Here is a 20,488-nt window from a genome sequence, read left to right as displayed (position 1 = left end):
TATGTAAATGATTTGTGTATTTCGGGTTTTATAAGCCAGTGTTTATCTGCATACTTGACCTGAAACTCCACACTTTACTCCCTGTAAAACAGTGATCTAAAACAGCATGAACAAAAGGAAGAAAGATAGACTCTCCCAGATTTACCCTTAGACTTAATATCCCTTCCAAGGAACAGAGAACAGGGGAGCTAACGTAAATAAAAGCTGAGCTACCCAAACTACAGTGAGTTCTGCTTTTTAAAACACGTAACTCATGACAACAGCTTCAAAGGCAATATTCACATCAACGGTTTTTAACACAAAATATATTTTAATGTCGTCCACTAAGGAGCCTGGCCCTTTTGTAGATTCTGCGGCCCCGTGACCCAGTTATCTGGTCAAAGGGCTGTATGGATGCAAGGGACAGGGCGAGTTAAAGTTTAACTCCCAGGAATTGTAAACCAAACCTAAAGCCACTGAACCTTTGGAGTTTGATATGTTGATTAGAGCATAACCAGAGTGACACGTTGAACTCGCCACAATCAAGGAAACCTTTTCCGGGTGGGGACCTCTGCAATCACTCAGGTACGGTCCATGTGTTTGGCTATTTCTTGCTTCAACTTTGTGAAACTGTGCATTGTGGCTCAGTGGGAACACAGCGAGAAGAGCGTCTGTCTATCCTATTGCCTGATGCAGGGAGCTTTCTGGCTGGGTTTATGCTAATGGAGCAACCTGAAAACAAGAGAATATACTTCAAGAGTCACATAATCTCAGAATGAAATGGCTGCTATCTTCTGGTCCTTGATTTAATCCATTTCTGAGCTAAAAAAGTAGATTTACTGCCTTGGGTTAAAGAGTACGGCTAATGTTTCTGAGAAGTTTATTTAGCTGGGAGCGTTGTGGTTGACTGTGGGCTGTGGTCCTAGGACCCCCGGAAATATACAAAATGTAATTACAGGAAGAGCATTAACATCAGTGGTAGATTTTGATTTCTCTGTGTAGGTCGTAATTCCTATCATACCTTAGCTTTCGTATTTTCAATTCTCTCTTTCCCTCTCCTTTGCCCTTTGCAACCACCTAAAATCTCAAACACAAAACCCTGGAGAAAAGAAACCCACCCAAAGTCATCCTGATGGATTCTTGCTATCTCTTTGGCCAGAATCCTACTCACCAAAGGAATGCCTTAAGCTATTCCTTTTTCATTCTAGCAAAAGAAAAAAAGGAAGGAAGGAAGAGAGGAAGGGAGGGAGGGAGGGAGGGAGGGAGGGAGGAAGGGAGGGAGGAAGGAGAAAGAAGGAAGGAAGGAAGGAAGGAAGGAAGGAAGGAAGGAAAGAAAGAAAGAAAGAAAGAAAGAAAGAAAGAAAGAAAGAAAGAAAGAAGAAAAACAGACATGGAAAATAACTGGCTTTGAATGTGTTAAAATCTCAGCCTTGGGCATAGCTAATTATTAGAGCTTTTTCTCGGGCTGGTTTGGGCGACGGTACTGCAGTGGATATATTTTCCAGTGATCATTTTGTTCACTCCAGAAAGGCAATTTGCAACCAAAACAGGCTACGATTGTATCTTAAGAAAGGTGTCAGAGCACGTAACAGGAATATCCATTCCTGCCCGAAATCTTAAACTCTGATTGAAATACTTTTGTTCCACAATTACGAAAATGAATTCCAAGGAGAACGGGCTCCAAGTTAAACAAGTGTGTTTACAGGGGGACTGTTGAGCTATGTCTTGCTTATTTTCCAGAAGGGAAGGAACACGGAATTATTTGTGCCCTGTGCAAGATTAGTGTTTTGCAAAATATACACTGACAAGCTCAACTTTCGTTAGAATTTAGAAGCTTCAAAGGTGTGTTGTTCTGGTCTGAAACATCCTTCATGATTATGTGCTGGAGCATACACAGTAGGAAGAGAGGTCTGGGGAGAACAGTGAGTACTAGAATAAACATGGACCTGTTGCAGGGCAAAGACCTTCCCCTGCTAAATACAGAATAATGGACAGACGACTTATGGGTTCACATTTTAGGGCCATATTTTCTGGAATTTTATTGATAGTGCCCATTTGAGATAATTCTCACATTTTGCTGTTCCAATTTATTATTTATCAGGTATAAGGGAAGGGGAAGGAAATTTGGAAAAAGAGAGGAAAAGAAAAAAAAATCTTAGTGGGCAAATACAAACTGACATGATGGATAGGAATACACTGAATATTTAGTTCTTATTTTTAAGTGGGCTAATCCCAAATTGTTTTGTGCTGTTTCAAACATGACATTTCCTACCCTATAGTCAGTGGATGTTCATCAGTGTGGCTCAAAAAAAATGACCCCGTTGTTGAGTGGAGGAAAGGCAGTCAGATACTGTAAAGCAGGTCTTGTTATCACGTGGACGTCTGGAGTGAAACTAACAATGACAGATGTTGGTTGAGCCTTATATGGGCAAGTATAGTCCTCAGCACCTTCCAGGGGTTCGTCTATATTATTCTTAAAATAGTCCTATAAGGTAGATACTATTATATCATTTTACTAATGAGAAAATTGAGCAGGGATTAGTTACCTCGCAGACTCAGCATCACCCAGGCGGGGAACAATGAGCCAGATTCCCCAGCCAGGTGGACGGACCCCAGAGCCCAAGCGTGTCACCATCGTAACTGTCTTCACAGGCACTGGGGAGTTACTGTGTGTGTACGTGTATGCATTTCTTGTGAGCGTCGGGCAGTGCGAAATGTCTTGTTTCCTTGCTTCGTTTACAACAGAACGGCTTTCAGGAACGTCTATTAACGTGTCTCAGAAAGGGATTCCTCAGAATGCAGATTAAGAAAGAATAAATCCTTTCGAGACCTCACACCCAGTGTTCATAAAACCAGAACCCACTGAAATCACCAGTGAGACCATCTGAGGGACCTGAAGGTCTAGCTGTCTTCCATCAAACAGGACCATGCCTCTTTTAGACACTTTCCAAATTCATTCTAGAAAGAACACTGGACTCCTCTCCTGACAGAGGGTGGCTGGAAGGTGGGTTCCCAAGCCCCTGAGCTCTGTGGCCTGGGGCACACTACTTAATGTCCCTGAATCTCAATTTCCTTGAGTTTACCATGGGGGTAGAAGCCACCTTGAAGAATTCGGTGAAGATTAAATGAGATGACACAGCAAAACAGTTCAAGAGGGTCCCTGGCATTCGGTAGGAATTCAGCAAAACTCTCTTCCCCTTCCCATTTCTCTATTTGTAACAATCTCCAGAAAAATGTCCAGAGGCTTTCCAAACTTACCCAGTAGCTGCTCTTTGTCAAAACTCTACTGATAGAATAATAATAAAAAACTCTACTGATACAGTCAATCAAAAACTATACACAATAATAAAAGTTCTGATTAGTCACCAAGAGTAACCGTGTTCTAGACAAAAAGACAGAACCTCTTATTTTCTCTTATTCTGAAAAGATAGCAGCAACAAAAACACAATGTAGCATGCTTTTATTTTAGAGAATGTTGCTCAAGGAAACTCTTAGCTAAAGTAGCCCAATGCCCTTTTCCCCGAAACCCACCGGGCAGCCTGTGGTGGCGTGTGTTCATTTCATCACACAGCCAGTTGATGTTACAAATCTGTTTCAATAACTGTCTTTTAAAATACTGTCATCCCTCAGCAGGCTGGGGAGGACGCTGGGTACTGTTGCACAATTGTTGTCATTACCTTATGTGTCTCTAAATGACTCAATCAGTTCAAACAAGACGGTATTGATCGATGGAGGATAAACACCATTTGATCTTACTCATGGAAACAGTAACCAGGCTCCTCTGAAGTGTAGTTCTAACAGCCCAATGCCCGTCCCCCCAACCCGGGGGAAAGCATCTGGAAAAGGGGAGACACCACTGCAGTGACATTACCTATTAGAAATCTGAATCCCATCTGCTCCTTGCAGATCCTATAAGATGCAGGTGGTTGTTAGCGAGTGTTTCCTGCTGACTGGATCAAGAGAGAGAGCTCATCTATCATTTGAGTCCATCAGACTTAATCTAATCAGAATCTCAGTCTTAAAAACTACATAGAACCTTTTAATTGGATAAATTAAGGTTTTGTGTTGAATATTTTTGATTCATCCAAATCAAAAATTTAAATATTGCCTTTTATAATAATGGCTGCTTTGACTAAAATATGCTGGTAAGTTGAGCTCCCTAATTTGATTTTTTTGAAAGGCTTTATTTATTTGAGAGAGAAAAAGAGAACACAAGTCGGGGGAGTAGGAGAGGGAGAAACAGTCTCCTTGCTAAACAGGGAACCACCCTCCGCTCCATGCAGGGCTCAATCCAGGACCCCAGGTTCATGACCTGAGCCAAAGACACACACTTAACCAGCTGAGCCACCCAGGCCACCAAGGCTCCCCACTAATTTAATTTTTTAAAGATATATAAACCCAGCTTTTTTCTTTTCCTTATACAGCTATGTCTGTGGAATTTTATAGGGTATTAGCAATCCTGTGGAAAATATTTACCAGGTTTATTTCAACAGGGCTCCATCCCTGGTAAAAGGAGTAGGAAGGCCATACTTCGGACTGAGATAATCCCCTCCAGTCTGCAAGGGTGTGCACAGTGATCTACCCCCAGCAACAATATGGCTATGGAATCAGCACATGACAATTTGGCCAGACAGAATGACCAAGAGAGCAAACTGGTTTGGAATTCTATAAAATCTCGCCTTTGGTGATGTAGTAATGTCCCCTCTTCTTCCAGTAGTTAAAAATGAGCATTGTTTTGGGGTGCCCAACCGATTCAGAGAGCACTATACTTAACATAGCAGAATCCACTACTGTTGCTACCTTATTTCTATAGAATATTCTAGTTTACAAAGCATTTTAGACAGAAGCATTTAGACTTTTCTTTAAAAGATTTATTTATTTATTTGAGAGAGAGAGTGTGTGAGAGAGAGAGAGAGAGAGAGCATGAGAGGCAAAGAGAGAGGGAGAATCTGAAACAGACTACCCACTGAGTGCAGGGCCCAACCCAGGGCTCGATCTCACCACCCTGAGATCATGACCTGAGTCAAAATCAGAAGTCAGACACTTCAACACCTGTGCCATCAGGGACCCCTAGACTTTTTTAAAGCCAGATTTCCTCATGGTCAATGCAGCATGCCTACTTTTTTCAAGGTAGCTCAGCCATCACATCTCATTCCAACTGTGAGAAGCTGGTTAAATGCAAGACACTCACAGAGTCCAGAAGCCTCTCTGGGCTCTCGCAGTGGAGGCGCATTACGTCCGGAGCTTCACCTACTGTGCGGGACGTGACCGCCCCGGTGATGAGTAACTAAGAGGTTAGATGAAACTGGGAAGAGAGGGTGAGAATCCCTGCAGAAGGTGAGAGGAAAAACTTTTCCCGAAGGAAAGGATCCTACCAAGATTTCGAGCATGGCACATCAAAGAAGTGAAGGGAGGGAGCCGGGTTCCCTCCTGGAACATCGCTACGAGTTTGCAGGGTTTCTGTATTGAGGCAACTCTTCCTTCTTCCTCTCAAGTGATCTTTCATATTCTTCCATCCAGCTTTTCTGTTAGTGCTGGAATTAGGGCTCCTTTTTCCAGCTGGGGGCTTCTGTGTAAAGTAAACTGGCTTCTTAGATTTGTTTAAGCCCTAATCCCTCTGGTTACTTTCCCCGGCAGTCAGAGATCAGATCCTGGCACCATGCAGTGTGAGTCTGTGTTGGCACATGGACACGACCAGGTCAGGTACGCTCTTGCCTGAAGGTCCCCAGCAAAGCCTCACAAGGCAGGCATTGACTGTTAGAGTCAGTCCCCTATGATGATGATCATGACAATGACACAATTAATAGCTCATGTATGGCTGACATAGCTGACATAGCTCCTGCCACATGCTGAGCACAGAGATGGACTTGTTCAACCCTGTGGGATTCTGTGAAATGGGCTCTATGGCTATGCTGTTTTCCCAATAAAGAGGTCAAGTCTCAGGACCATGGAGAAACTTGCCCCAGGTCACAGGGCTGGAAAGTGGTGAAGACAGGAGTGAACACTAACAGTCTGGCGTACTCCACTGTGCTGACAGAGTGTGACCAGAGCATGGAGAAGCACTGGATCTTGGAACTGGAGCTAAATTTTGAGGTCCTCTATTGGACAGAGAAGAACTGAGTTTCACCAAGGACAAAAGATATTTTTGTTGTTAGGGAAAGAACCCAAGTGTAGACCCCCAGCCCTCAGTAATTGCCCTGAACGACTTGGCTTCCTAATGCCCAGATTCTGCGAACACAGGTCTGAACACAGCACCTCCCACCCGGAGGCCACGCCCTTCTCCCCAGGGAAAGAAGAACTGGGCTGCTGGGTCTGTAAATGCTCAGGGAGCCCCAGATTTAAACTGCCCTAATTTGGAGCTTTAAATGGAGACCCAGAAGTTCCCAAATAGCAGCTCTACCAGCCTCAATGGAATTATTCATTTAGGATAACAAGAGTGTGCTTCCAGAAGTTCCTTGTTAAAATACACATTATTTGGGAGACAGGGCATGAGTGATAGGAACACTGTGAGGTATTGAATTCAGGAACACATTAGCCTAAAATCGCTTAGCAAATCAACTAGCATGGCCAAGCCCACCGAGAAGGGCGTTTAGGACAAGTCAATTGTAACGGTAGGGAAGAGAAGACAGGAGAAATGGCCAAGGATGGAGGTGTCATGGGGAACAAGAGTAAAATGTAAGGTATCTGAATGATGGCTATTTGTCTGATCTTTGAGGAAGAATTTACTTATTAATTTTGAATGATTATTAAAGACATTTGAGCATCACACTTACCAGATTCCTCCCTGTCTGCCCCTCACTACAGAACAGAGAGTTAAGACAGGTGTCCTGGCCAGAATTGGAATCATCCAATAATGTTAGTACATGGCCCTGCTTTTCCAAGGCAGAGATGTTCTCCATCACAGGCAAGGGCTCCTAATTAAGTTGGAATAAAATAATCTGAAGGAACTTGGGTCATTAACAAGGTAGCAGAATAGAAATCTGGATCTTCACACCAGAGGGCAAGCCTCTTGGCCTGTGTTGTTTTCATGGTCACTACGAAGAACAGAATGTCAGGACTCAAAGTCACTTGCAAATAGCAAGGTTACCAGCATGACAAAAACGCAGGTATGAGATAATATAACCTGTCCCCAAATCAGTCCCCTGCAGGGCACAGCAGAAGACCCCCGAAGAGAAAATTATGGGGGCAGGGGCTAAGCAGAGCATCAGGATGGAGGAGGAAGGGGCTAGGGATTAGCGTCTTCTTCAAGGGATTAGCTGCTGGCTGGAATGGAAGGAAGGCGATCCCTTGGGATTACCGTGTTAATCTGTCCGCTGGGACTGACTGATGGACTCCATGCCTGTATTCAGCATTATTCTAGACGCTGTGTTGGATACAAAGATGTATTGCACTTTTGTTCCTAACTTCAAGGGGCCCAGGAAGGGTTCCCCAGGTTTCCTATCTCAGTCTTAGGGTATTTATTCTCTCCCTTCTCCAAAGTCTCTTACTTTGCTGGAGAAGGAATACTATTTTCTGTGCTACATTGAGGGTTCCTGAAAGGCAAGAAAGTTATCCTACTTCTTTTTCAGTGTGCAGACCTACCACCTTGCTCTACACAGAACAGATTCACACTATTGTTTGCTGAATAACAGAGCCACCTAACTGGGGAGAGCAGGACAGGAGGTAGAAAAGGCCAAGAAAAACAGCACTGAGTGCCCGGTACCCCACTCTGGGCTGTTTACTTGTCCTATCCTTTTGCATCACTATGGCAACACCATGAGACAGGTATCCTGATCCTCAATGTCGAAAAGAAGAAGATGGGATCTGGTGAAAATAACTTGAGCCAAGTTTACAAAGTTCTTAAGGGTAGAGCCCCCCCCCCACATTAGAACCTGAGTTGGTCTGAATCCATGATCCCATGGTGTGTCTACTGGGCCACGATCCCCACTTGGGAATCAAAGAATGAACAACAAAGGGGAAAATACTGTGTGCTTTATTATTATGTGGTAAAACTAGAAAATTAGGAGAGAACCAAGTGTGGAGTAGTCTGAGAGGCTATATGAGATTCCCATTCAGTCCAGCAAATATGTATTAACTGTGTCTACTAAGTTCCAGGCTCAGTGGAAGGGCTGGAGATAAAAAGATGAGTGTCTGTCCTTGGCGAGGGGATGGTCCTCCCTCTCTTCGTTTTCCCACCTGTCCCTAAACTAACCCTTCTGCCTCCAACACATTCTCAGCAACACTCATGGAGTTTCCTTCCTAAAGTGCACAGGGGCCTGTTAGAGTTCTTCTGTGCTGACTTCGTAATAAAGAACACTCTGTCCTGCTGGGATGGACATCATTCTTGCCTGCCTCCCCAGTCTCACCTGTTGTCACTCCCACTCCTGATCCCCTCTGTTTCACTCATGTTCAGCATCCCAACCATACTCAACTCCTCCATTGTCCACACTGTTTTCGTTTCTGCCTCTGTTCCCTAGAGCCCCCTCTCCCTTCTTCTCCTGATTCCTAGGCTTCTGGACCAGTCTGAATAGAGAAAAGTTATCCCCTGGAAATTAATACAAAGTTGGGTACTTTTGATAGGTGGTGACATTGGTTGCTAGTGCTGCAGAATACAGGGCCATGGGAAGTCTTCAAATAGAAAAGTAACATAATAAAATGGTCGAGAAAATTAACGAGTGTTAACACAGAGGATGTTAGAGTTGGAAAAAAGGTCAGAGGTCAAGGTAAGACAACAACCCAGGTATGAAATGATAGTTGCATACATGGTAATTAATGGCCGTGGGAATTCAAAAGAAGGGCAAGTATCAGAACTCAGGGGCTGACTAGACATAATGAGAAAGAACTTAAAAGGACAGTTTAATGCCAAGGTGTGAAAATTAGCATACAATCAGAACTTCTGTCATCTGGTTTCAAGGATTTGAGCCCAGGCATTCTGGGTCTGGAAAGGGAATATAAAGCTGTCTTTCATTGCGTATGTCACATTCCCTCAGGGCTACTGCACTATAGAGCTCCAGAGAGTTGGACTTCTGTAAACTCCACTCAAGGATCAAAAATATTTTATTAATCAGTGGCTGGCCATCTTAGTGAGAATTGAGCGTTCGGCCTAATTTTTCCAAATTGGTCTCAGGAAACCAGATGCAGCAATTAAACTCAAAAGGACAATCTCAACTAGAAAAAAAGAGACATAATAACATGAATCCAAGAATGAATGAAATACAGCACTCACAGCTCATCAGGCCCCTGTAATCTGCCACACAAATAATTGGTCCCAGGCCTATGGAATAAACATCTGCTTTTAAGCTAAGACACATCTACAAGGCACGCTGGGATTACCTCTTTCCCAATTTGTAAGTCAACTTAGAAATTAAACATATATGCAAAGACTTTCTACTCTTCTTAGGATACGCCATTCTAGAATTTCTAACCTCTGCCAATCCTCTTTCCCAGGGATCCTCAAGAGAGTGGGGCACGGTGGGAAGAGTGGGGTATCATTACTAAGTGAAGAGAACACAGCCACCATCTGTAGCCTCATCTTACAGTTACGGGAACATGACCACACTGAAGCCATTTTTGTATAGGTATTAGCCAGGGTTCTCCAGAGAAGCAGAACTGGTATTCCAATCAGTGCCTATACAAAAATGGTTTTGTTGTTGTCATTGTTCTAGCACCTGTAAGATACCAGTACTGGCGACTAGCACCTCTAAGATATATCTATCTGTCTATATCTATCTGTCCATCTAAAGGGATTTATTGTAAGTGGTTGGCTTGCATGATTAAGGAGGCTGATAAGCCTCAAACCCTGAAGTTAGCAAGCCAGAGACCCAGGTCAGATGACGTATATTTCCAGCCTGAAAGCCAGCAGGCACGAGACACAAGAACCAGTGTTTCAGTCCCAGTGAGTCCAGAGAAGATGGATGTCCCTGGGAGGGCAGAGTTCTCTCTCACTCAACTTGTTTTTGTTCTATTCTTGTCTTCAAGTGATTGGATCAGTCTATATTTAAAGTTAATCTCATCCAGAGAGACGTTTACAGACACACCCAGAACAATATTTAGCCAAACATCCAGGCACCCCATGGGCCCATCCAGTTGAGACATAAAATTAGCCATCATAGTAGAACCTTAATGGAATAGAGTTCATATGTTGTCTGGTTGTAAAGCTCTGCATTTCTTCCCCAACACCCACTCCGCCCTCCAACACATGCCATTTCCACCTGCTGTTCAAGTTTTCCCAAATCATTTTTGGATTAAAAAAAAAAAGTGTTCATCTCTCAATCTTCAGTGTTACCAACAAATGATCGCATGTAAGGGTCTTTCAGAGTTTCTGATAGTCCTGTTCAAGCTGACTCGAGGCTGAAGGATTTGAGAAGGAGTTCACAGGGTCGGAACCAGTTACAAAGGGAAGGGGTGTATGGAGAGGTCTCCTGTGTGATATCGTGCTACCAACACTGGCCACCAGGTCAGTACAGACACCCGCGTGTCTATATGCATTCATGTCCTCACACGCAAGCTTGGGAGTTCAGAAATATATGTATACTCCTATAACTATGCACCCCCCAGAGGGAGCAGCTTGAGTTTGTCTCATTCAGGGAAACTGTGCAAAGCAGCAAGGAAACTAGGCACAGCAAGTCACAGCAGGAATATCAACAACTTATTGGTTCATCCTCATGGAAACAGAGTTGCAAACAGATCACTTGAGCCAGAATCTAGTTAGAAGGAGATTTTTTTTTTTTAATTTCTAAACACTATCATTAAGGAAAACACGTATTCATTAGGAATGATGAAAATGTAAACAATTACTAGAGAAAATATGGAATCATCCACACATTTTTCCTATCATCTAGTGTCAACCTTTCTTTTATAGGCTTTTTCTTCTCTTTAATACAATGTTCTTTACATGATATCTATCCCGTCTCTTTGGCAGGTGGGATAAATTCAATTACTGTCCATTGCTTTGTTTTGACATTTAACACGTATAGACTAGAGCTTCATTCAGCAGTTCCCAACTCAGCCACCAATTACGGTGACTTTGAAGGCTTACAAAGTAACCACTTCCAGGCCCTCCTCTCAGACAGGAGAATCTGGCCCCCTCTGGGGTGAGGAGGATCCTGCCCCAGTGCAGATGATTATAATGTAAAGCCAAGCAGGGAGTCTGTTCTTTCTCCATAGTTCCCGCTCTCTAATCTGCTGTCAGCCCTGTTGACTAAAGCTATTCTTAGATGATTTCTTTTTAGTGCCAGTTTGGAGTATGCTGAATAGTGGTACAATATTTTAAGGATAGGGCCCTGTTTAGCAAGTGATGGCAAGTCACGATTAAGGAAAGCATGCAAACTGGACACATCCTCTGAGAAGATTACAGTGAAGTTGTTTTTTAGATTATGATAAGGGGCGCCTGGGTGGCTCCGTTAGTTAGGCATCTGCCTTTAGATATGGTCACAATCCCTGGGTCCTGGGGTTCGAGCCCTACATCAGGGTCTCCAATCAGCAGGGTGTCTGCTTGTCCCTCTGCCCCTCCCACCCACACACTCCCACTTGTGCTCATGCATGCTCTCTCAAATAAATGAAATCTTTTTAAAAATTGAGGAAGGGGAGATTTAACAGAGTGCATGTGACTTGCTAAAATCCAGAACTGCTTGCGATGAAATCTGAAAGTTCTATTTTGACAAAGCATGTGTAGGTTAATGCTCTCTCTCCTGCATTTCCTTGTGCAATTTACAGTTTCAAGCTAAATCCCAGGGATTTAATGCCTTCTTGTTGATATTTAAAGGGCATTTTAAGCAAATAAGTGTGAAATGTCTTTTGAAGTGGATCAAATGTTCCTACTCTATTCGATCTACTTCAAAATATGCTAAAAAGCAGGAGGTGTTCCCATTGGACCACAAATTGTGCAGTTTTAAATACACTTTTTAAGTGAAAATACATGGCTCTATTTGAAATTAACTTTTCCGTCAAACAAAACAAAATGCTGGTCTAGATGTCAGGACTGGTTTGAAAGAATGATGATCTGGGCATCAGGTGGACATGCTTAACTCTCCCAAGAGTCTGGGGACCGTTTTGTTTTTTTTTTTTCCAAATGAAATTGTATCTGATTCCTGGTTTTGAATTTGTACTTGAAAAAAATTAAAAAGAAGAAAAAAGTTTGAAGGACACACCTTCTCACTCCTTGCATGTTTACAATGCTGAGATTTAGTCCGGGGGAGGTGTGTGTGGGGGTGTGTGTGTGTGCATAGATACGTATGTATATACATACCTGCACAGACAAGGACACACACAAAAACTACAATACAGTCATTTGTCTCTTGTACCTCTGCTCATTCCATTTCTCTGATAATGTTAAGTTAGTAGTTTCCCAATGGAATTTTGTCTGGTATAGTTTTATTTTCTTCATAGATATTTTTGCAGCAGTGCAATTTCCCTAGTGTCTTAGGTTTTGCTATTTTAAGTTACTCTGTCTAGGACTTCAAATGACTCCAAATAAGACGGCATATAGATTTAAGCGTCAACAAACAGTCCTCAAAGTATCAGCTGGCCCAAAGCATCTTTGCCAAAATAACTGTTTCTTGTCAAAATTACACCCATCAGCATTGCTGCATTACAGCTCTTAACACCTTTGTCTTAAAAGCAGGCGATACCTTCCAGGTGGAATCAGCCACTTCGCAAGTCAGGGCTATCACCAAGGGAGGAGAAAGAACAAAGTCAAGGATTAAAGAGAGTAAGAGATGGGAAAAGGAAAAGAGGAACTATATGGACATTTGAAGGTGGACGCAGAGGGACAGGGAGGAGACACGCCCCCAAAACTGTTATGTTTGGTGCCTACTGGAAGTACCTGTGTCTGTTAGCCATCAGTGCCCTACATCAGATGTTTGGCCCATAGCTGGCTCCCTCCTCGATGGCTGTCTACGATTCAGAAGAGCTAAAGGTCAAGGGGAAGAAGGAACCAACACTTCAAATGTAAGAATACAAATTAACATGGACTCCAAGTCACATCCTACCAAGTGACACGTCACCTGGTCATCTCTAAATGATGCTCCCCATTCTGCCAGGGAACACGAAGGCTGAGGTTTCAGGGGGGTATGATCAAGAGCATAGCAGAGAGCTGGCAATGACCAGGTATCCACTTTAGACCATGTGCAAAGTGGGTCAGACACTGAATGTGTCCAGGTGGAACTGTCACACAGTCTACCCACAGCACTACTCAGATGGTCATAGCTCATTTTCTTTCTAGCAAAGAGGCTAAGTTACTGTAGTGCTTTAGATGACCAAAACCATCTGTCCCTATGGAAGAAGATACAAACTCACAGTATCCACACTTCACCAGTTTTCTGTGATGGGGTTCTCCATAGAAACTCTTTAGGAAAAGCCGGAGAGATACTATATGTTCCCTACTTCTTCTGTGCCATTCACCTATTTCCAAATATAGTAATGAGGAGCACAGACTCTGACCCCAGAGTACCTGGATTCTAATTACGGGTCTCCCTCCAGTTACCTGGGTGACCTTGGACAGACATAATACCTACACCCACTGAGTTTTTATGAGGATTAAATGAATTAGGTTTAAAGTTTCTGGAATATAGCATATTAATAAATGTTCAGGAAAGGTTAGCTCTGTTATTATTTGAAATTTTTTCAAATTTTGCTGTGTAATAGGCAAAGCCAAGGTATCTTGGTTTTTTGTTTTAACTTACCTTTTCTGAGCTGATGACTACATTTAAATAAGTTTACAAACGCTTTTTGTTTCTTTTTTTCTGTGAATTGACTGCCTGTGTCCTTTGCTTATTTGTCCACTGATGTGGGAAAATCATTATTCAGTCAATTTTTACTCTTGACCTAAAAGTATTCATTGTATATTACAGATACTTATTCTTGGTCTATTACATAAAAACAGCAATCATTTTCTTCCTGTCGGTGGTTTCCTTTCAAATTTATTGTACAGAAGTTTATAATTTTTTTAAAGCTTTATTTATCTGAAAGAGAACGCATGTGATGGGGAGGAGGGGAGAGGGAGAGAGGGAGAATCCTGAGCAGACTCCCTGCTGAGCACGGAGCCTGAGGTCTGGCCCCATAGGTGCTCCAACCCACGACCCTGAGATCATGACCTGAGCTAAAACCAAGGGTCAGATGCTCAGCTGACTGCGTCCCCCAGGCACCCCAAATCTGTTAGTCTTTTCATTTGTGGTGGTAACTATGCCTGGTTAGGAAGCTCTTCTGCATCACAAGATTATAAAAATGTTCCCCCATCTTTCCTTCCAGTAGTTACACCATGTTTTTAAAGGCTTTTCCATTAATCCACTTAGAATTTCAGTATATGCTCTGATAGGGTGGGCCAACTTTTTTCTCAAGGTGTCTATGATCTATCCTTTGAAATAACACCTATTGGCAAATTCCAACATAAACAAAACTATAGGTCTAGGCTTCTTTGTTTCTTTCCATTTATCTATTTGTCCATTCCTATGCCTGTTTTAATTTTAACTTTAAATTAGGTGGGTTCATGGGAATACTATAATTCAGTCCACGTTGTGGCATTTACTGAATGTTTTTCCTGCCAGGTGAACTTCAGACTCATTTTGTCAAAAAAAATTTTTTTATTGATGTTTAAATTGGTTTGCATTAGATTAATCATATGGGAAGAACAGATCCTTTTTTTAAGATTTTATTTATTTATTTGACAGACAGAGATCACAAGTAGGCAGAGAGGCAGGCAGAGAGAGAGACGGATGCAGGCTCCCGGCTGAACAAAGATCCTGATGCGGGGCTCGATCCCAGAACCCTGGGATCATGACCTGAGCCGAAGGCAGAGGCTTTAACCCACTGAGCCACCCAGGCACCCCAAACAGATCCTTTTTAATAATAACACTTAGCATATATTCAGGCCTTAGATCCTTCAATGTAATTTTATCGTTTTCTTCGTAAGGAATTTGGGTACTTCTCCTTACATCTATTCTTACGAGTTTTGTTTCTATTGTTCAGATCCTCTCATTTCATCTGCTATTTCTGCTTCAATGATGAACTTGTTTTGACTGTTCTTGTGGTATTCCTTTATTCTAACTGTTCTGCACAAGAAGCCCCAGTAGCCTAATGGATAAGGCATTGGCCTCCTAAGTGTTCTGCAGAGTTGATTTACTTGTCTTTAATGGAATGATCTTAGGCACCTGGGTGACTCAGTGGGTTAAGCCTCTGCCTTCAGCTCAGGTTATGATCTCAGGGTCCTAGGAACAAGCCCCGTACTGGGCTTTCTGCTCAGTAGGGAGCATGCTTCCCTTCCTCTCTCTCTCTGCCTACTTTGTGATCTCTGTCCGTCAAATAAATAAATAAAATCTTTAAAAAAAAAGAATGAATGATCTCAGTGTTTCAGTACTAAGTATGTATTCTGTGTATTTCTGATGCTCTTCATCAAACTAAAGATTTTTATTCTATTACTAACTTAGCAAGTTTTTTTTTTCCTAAACCAATAGTGGGTGTCGAATTTTATTAAGTACCAGTTTTAATTTAATGGAATGATCATGTTTTTTCTTCCTTGTCACTGAAATGAATTAATAGAATCCCTAATGATTCTATTTTGGTATTAGTATTTTGGTGATAAATGCAATGTGTTTATTGTATATTAGTATTTTAATACCTTGCTGTATGTGGTTCATATCTAGAATTACATGTGATATTGGGGTTCACAGTTTTCTATTTTGTGATCTATTTGTCTGGCTTTATATCAGAGATAGGAAATTGACAGATTTAGTATAAGTCCTCCTTTATTTTCTATGCTTCAAAAGCTTTATATAATGAAAGAATTATTTGTTTCTTAAATGATTTGTAAAAACTGCCCAATAAAACCATCTTGGACCTTGCATTATTTAGGAAGAAGACAATGAGTTCTTTCATTACAGTGTGTGATTTTTAGCTCATTCAAATTATTATTTCACCCTCGAGTTTTCTAGGTAACTGATCACTGCATCCATATTTTTCAATGTATTAATAGAAATATTAAGAGTCAAGAGTCTCTTATCTGTGGTTACAACCATTTTTCCCACTTTTTTAATAAAAATATTTTGTGTAGTGTAAAAAAAAATAGAGAAGATAAAGAATAAAGCAAAATAAATGCATGATTTTATAGGTGAGAGAGAACTTCTGAACCCATTTGGACTATTTTCTTCCTGCCCCTTTTCCTAATATTTATGTATCACCTGTTTTTAAAATGGGTTTCTCTGTCTTACTTTGTCCAGGTGCCCAGAGGTGCTGATTCACCAACCTTTCAATCAGCCCTTACATTTATCAAGTCTGTGGATTTTTCTGTCCTACTGATTCACTTTATTTTATTTTATTTTTTATTGATTCCTTCTGATTTCATTATATCTATTGTGATTTGTCCCTGGCCTCTTTAGCCAGACCCTTGGAGTAATTTTCATCATTTTTCTCTAATTAGTGATCAACAGATTCCCCAGAATAGAACCATGACCACATCTCAGTCTTTGATGATTTGTTCTCATTGGCAATTCATTTATTAGGAAGATTTAACTTACTTTTTAAATTATTAGAGTGAGAGCTATAGATTATAGAAAGCTAAAAATAGTCAAAGGAGAGTGGCAAACTGATCTGTTTACCTAGTCAGCCTTTTATAATCCCTTACAAATATGAAAGTTAACACAAATGAAATCAGACTATGCTTGCTGCTTTCAGCCTGACCTTTAACTATTCTATTCTATTCACAAATATCGGTCTGAACTGTATGTTCTGCTAGAACAGTATTATTAGATGCATTGTACCACTACTTATTCAAATATTTCTTAATCACTGATTTTAGGTAGTGTCTAATTTTCACTACAACTCTAAGGTGCTCTGGGGCTCCTGGGTGGCTCAGTCATTAAGCATTTGCCTTTGGCTCAGGTCATGATCCCAGGATCCTGGTTTCAAGCCCTGCATCTGGCTCCCTGCTCAGTGGGAAGTCTGCTTCTCCCTTTCCCGCTTCCCCTGCTTGTGTTCCCTCTCTTGCTGTCTCTCTCTGTGTCAAATAAATAAATAAAATCTTAAAAAAAAACAAAAACTCTAACGTGCTCGCTCTTTCTCTCTCTCTCTCTCTCTCACACACACACACATACAAACACTGAAGACCTTAAGGATGTTTTCCTACTGAGAAGTGACAACAAACACAAGAAACCACCTGATCAAGTACTAAAGCAACATGAAAGAAGACAACATAACACATTCCAAAGAGCATTTCTGTGTCCCTTGGACAATTTCTAGAAAGGATAGCCTTGCAGAAGAACCCAGATGATGCTAAGATGAGTCAATCAAAGCAGGAGACAAGGAACAAGAAGGAAATATTTACTAAGTATCATCCAAATGCCTGGGAGTTTATTAAGTTCTCTCCTATCCATTACCTGATTGATTGATTGATTGATTGATTTGGTTCTCTCCTATTCAATATCTGATTTATCTTTGCTAAAAAATAGAAAGATAAAAAAAAAAAAACAAAAAAACCTTCAAGTTAGGTATCAGTGCTCCTATTCTTAGAATAAGAAGCAGAACCTCAGAGAACTTAAAATCGTGGTGGTGGGATGGAAATTTCAATGCAAGCTTATCTTTCTCTGAAGATGTGCAATCTACTATAGACAGAGGATATTTTCTGTAATTGTAAGTTAGTATATCTACTAAGAACAACTTTAATTTTTATTTTAAGCCTTGACAAGGCACAAACTGACTAGGCCCAAAATTAAGGTATGATTGATTACTACTGCCTTAATAACACAGAAGGTATTCTGGTCACCTTAATTTTTTGGCTGACAATATATTGATTTTTAAAAAGAAGGTGCCACATATTGGGACTTGGTGGGGTGTTTTTAGGCCACATTTTGGAATTTTATGTATGCATATTCTCTAATTTCGCTGTGGTTCACGATACATGGCCAACTACAGAGCTATCATATGACTTCACTTCCAAAGTAAACTTAAGACCGATTGTAAACATTCCCAGAGAGAACATTAGAGCTAGTTTCTCTTTCTTTATCAAGTAATGCACGATAGTATTTACTTAGCATCAGTAGGCAAATGCATAAACTCTGGTCATTAATCCTTCACAGACCATGTCGATATAATTGGAGCTCCTTCTGTGTAAAATTCCCAGGACATACTAAATGCTTGGAACTCCTTATAAAACCAGTTATACAACTTGCATGCTGGTAAGAGTTATCATGCAACGTCAGTGCACAAACAGTGGGGAAGCCTGTATTGGGTCTGGAGAGGTCCCATTGGCCCATGAAGCCATCATTGACCTTGCTGGCACCAACCCCAATGTCTCCCACCTGGTTACAAAAGAACATCTCTCCTCTGCTTACCAAGTCAGAAATAGTCTTTCCCCCCACTCTGTGTCCTTATTCCTCCTCTTTAGAGAAGTCCATAAAATACATACAGAAACTCTAGCAGTAACTAAATGACTCTATTTATGGACTAAACCATCTAGCACGGTGCCCAGCACATTGGAGATATTCCTTTAATACTCATGGCAGAGGGAGAAGCAGGCTCCCCGCTGAGCAGGGAGCCTAATACGGGACTCGATCCCTGGACCCCAGGATCATGACTTAAGCTGAAGGCAGGTGCTTAACCTACTGAGCCACCCAGGCACCCCCATTGCATTTTTAAACCAAGAAAGCTAATAACTTGAAACTCTGTTTTCCATCCCTCTTGGCCTCTTCTTCACACCATCACACCTGCCTTTGTTTTTCCAAGCTTCTCTTTCTGTGCATGTTCAGCGGGCCTGCCCTTCTCACCTTTGTCTGTCTTGCCCAATTTACTATTTTAAAAAACAAACCTGTTTTCCCACTTTCTCTGTTGCCACGGCCACCAACTGCTGTCCCGCTAGGGCACTCAACTTCCCACACTGCCTAACTTCGGGCAAATCTAGGTAAAAAAAATATCACTTACAATCCCCTCATAGTTTTCCTTCACAACGTGCAAGCCAATTTATATGTACAACTTTTCCATATGCTTTTCTTCTTTATAGCATAGGGGAATAAAGAAAGGGCAACTTCTACTATCCCCCTCGCAGCTGTGGAGGCAGAAATGCTGGCATTTGCTTCCCTACTGCTTCTCTCTCTTGCCTCCTTATCTTTGTCTCCCTGCCACCTTCTCCAAGTCAGGACCCACTGGTACCTGAGGCCACCAGGGTCAAGGGTCAGGAACAGCAACTCTGACCTTGCCCAACAGTGAACTCTGGAAATTTCTACTGAAAAGTCTCTACCGACGTGAGATGTTCATTCCAATCCACCTGTGACTTTTAGGAAGGCAGAAATCTTGAACCCTCAGTAACTTCTAGAACCCTTCTCTTCTTGATCAAGTAGGCTCCAATGTTGCAAATAGAAAACTGGAAAGGCACTGAAAAGAAGAAAAGTGAATTCAAATATTAACTCCTTTCAATCACTTTGCACTCTCAATTTTACTCTTCTTTGTCTCTCTCCCAAAGACAAGAACGTATATGTAAATGCAGTGAAACCACTGACATCCATCTTGCACGAAAGGTAGACTCACTACTCCAGGACAGAACTTTCTAGAAGTGACTGGAACAAGAAGAAGAATAAACAGTAGGAGATTAGATGCAGATTCAATTGACTTCAGAACAAGTGTAAGTTACTGTCATTTATAAAATGCCAGTCCAAGGTCTTTCATTTGTTCTCCAAGTTATTTACTGAGCACTTAGCATAATGCCAGGCTAAGCATTCTGGGCAAAGAAAGAGGAGTACAGCACAGTCCCCACACTGAGAGAGCTCACGGTGTAGCAAGAAAGATAGCCGTGCAAGCAGATAATTACATTATTGTATGCAACAGTACAAGGATGTACAGACTCAGTTGAGAGCATTAAGGCTGTGGCTCCAACATGACGCTGAGAGGATATCGAAGGAAGGCTCCCAGAGCAGACCTGGAAGGATAACATGGTCAGTGTAGTGAAGGTTAGATGTGGGAAGAGGAGGGGAAGGAATGACATTCCAAGCAGAGAGCCAAAAATACAAAGCAGCATGGGAGCCCCAACAGCAGGGAAGGGAATGAGATGCTAGAAGGGAATCTAGTCCTGGAGGGATGATGTATCGTGCTAAACACGTGAGATTTTATCTTCCCAGAAAGTGATTTTGAAATTTAACCCCTTGGAATTAGAGATTAATTATAATAAGAATTAAAACAGTATAATCAGTAACCCTCACCGGGCAATTATTAAATGCCAGGAACCACTTTAAGTATTTTAAATCTATTCATAGTTCGTCCTTAAAACAACCCTGTGAAGTAGGAATTGTTGTTATCCTCACACTTCATATGTAAGGAAATGGAGACTCTGAGTCTCCACCAGAATGACTGGAGGCAGAGGAACAGAGGAGGGAACCATCTCTAGACAGCAGGTTGGCTTTGGAGTGTCCATTTGAACCAAGCATCCCTTTGCTACGAAAACACACGCAGGACCGAGACACACCAATGGCCAAGGAGTAAGAGTTGGCAGAGCCAGGCGAGTCCTCCAGATCTCTGAATTAGGAGTCCCTCCCTCACCCTGTTCCAGACTGAA

The 20,488-nt window shown here is 41.7% G+C and overlaps 1 protein-coding gene across 3 annotated transcripts in view; it reads left to right on the top strand.

Annotated features, from left to right (window-relative positions):
* Window positions 1-483: 483 nt before the first annotated feature.
* The window catches only part of A1CF (APOBEC1 complementation factor), a 90,058-nt gene continuing 70,053 nt past the window's right edge, over window positions 484-20,488 (top strand). For 2 of the 3 annotated variants that reach the window (XM_047703036.1, XM_047703034.1), the window contains exon 1: window positions 484-564. The gene's annotated coding sequence lies outside the window, so the exon portion shown is untranslated. Of the gene's footprint in view, window positions 565-10,874; window positions 11,000-20,488 lie in introns of those variants that run through there. The other variant, XM_047703035.1, reaches the window with a different exon arrangement.

This window comes from Lutra lutra, chromosome 14 (assembly GCF_902655055.1).
Source record: "Lutra lutra chromosome 14, mLutLut1.2, whole genome shotgun sequence".
NCBI classification, from domain to species: domain Eukaryota; kingdom Metazoa; phylum Chordata; class Mammalia; order Carnivora; family Mustelidae; genus Lutra; species Lutra lutra.
This window is presented reverse-complemented; position numbering and strand designations above follow the sequence as displayed.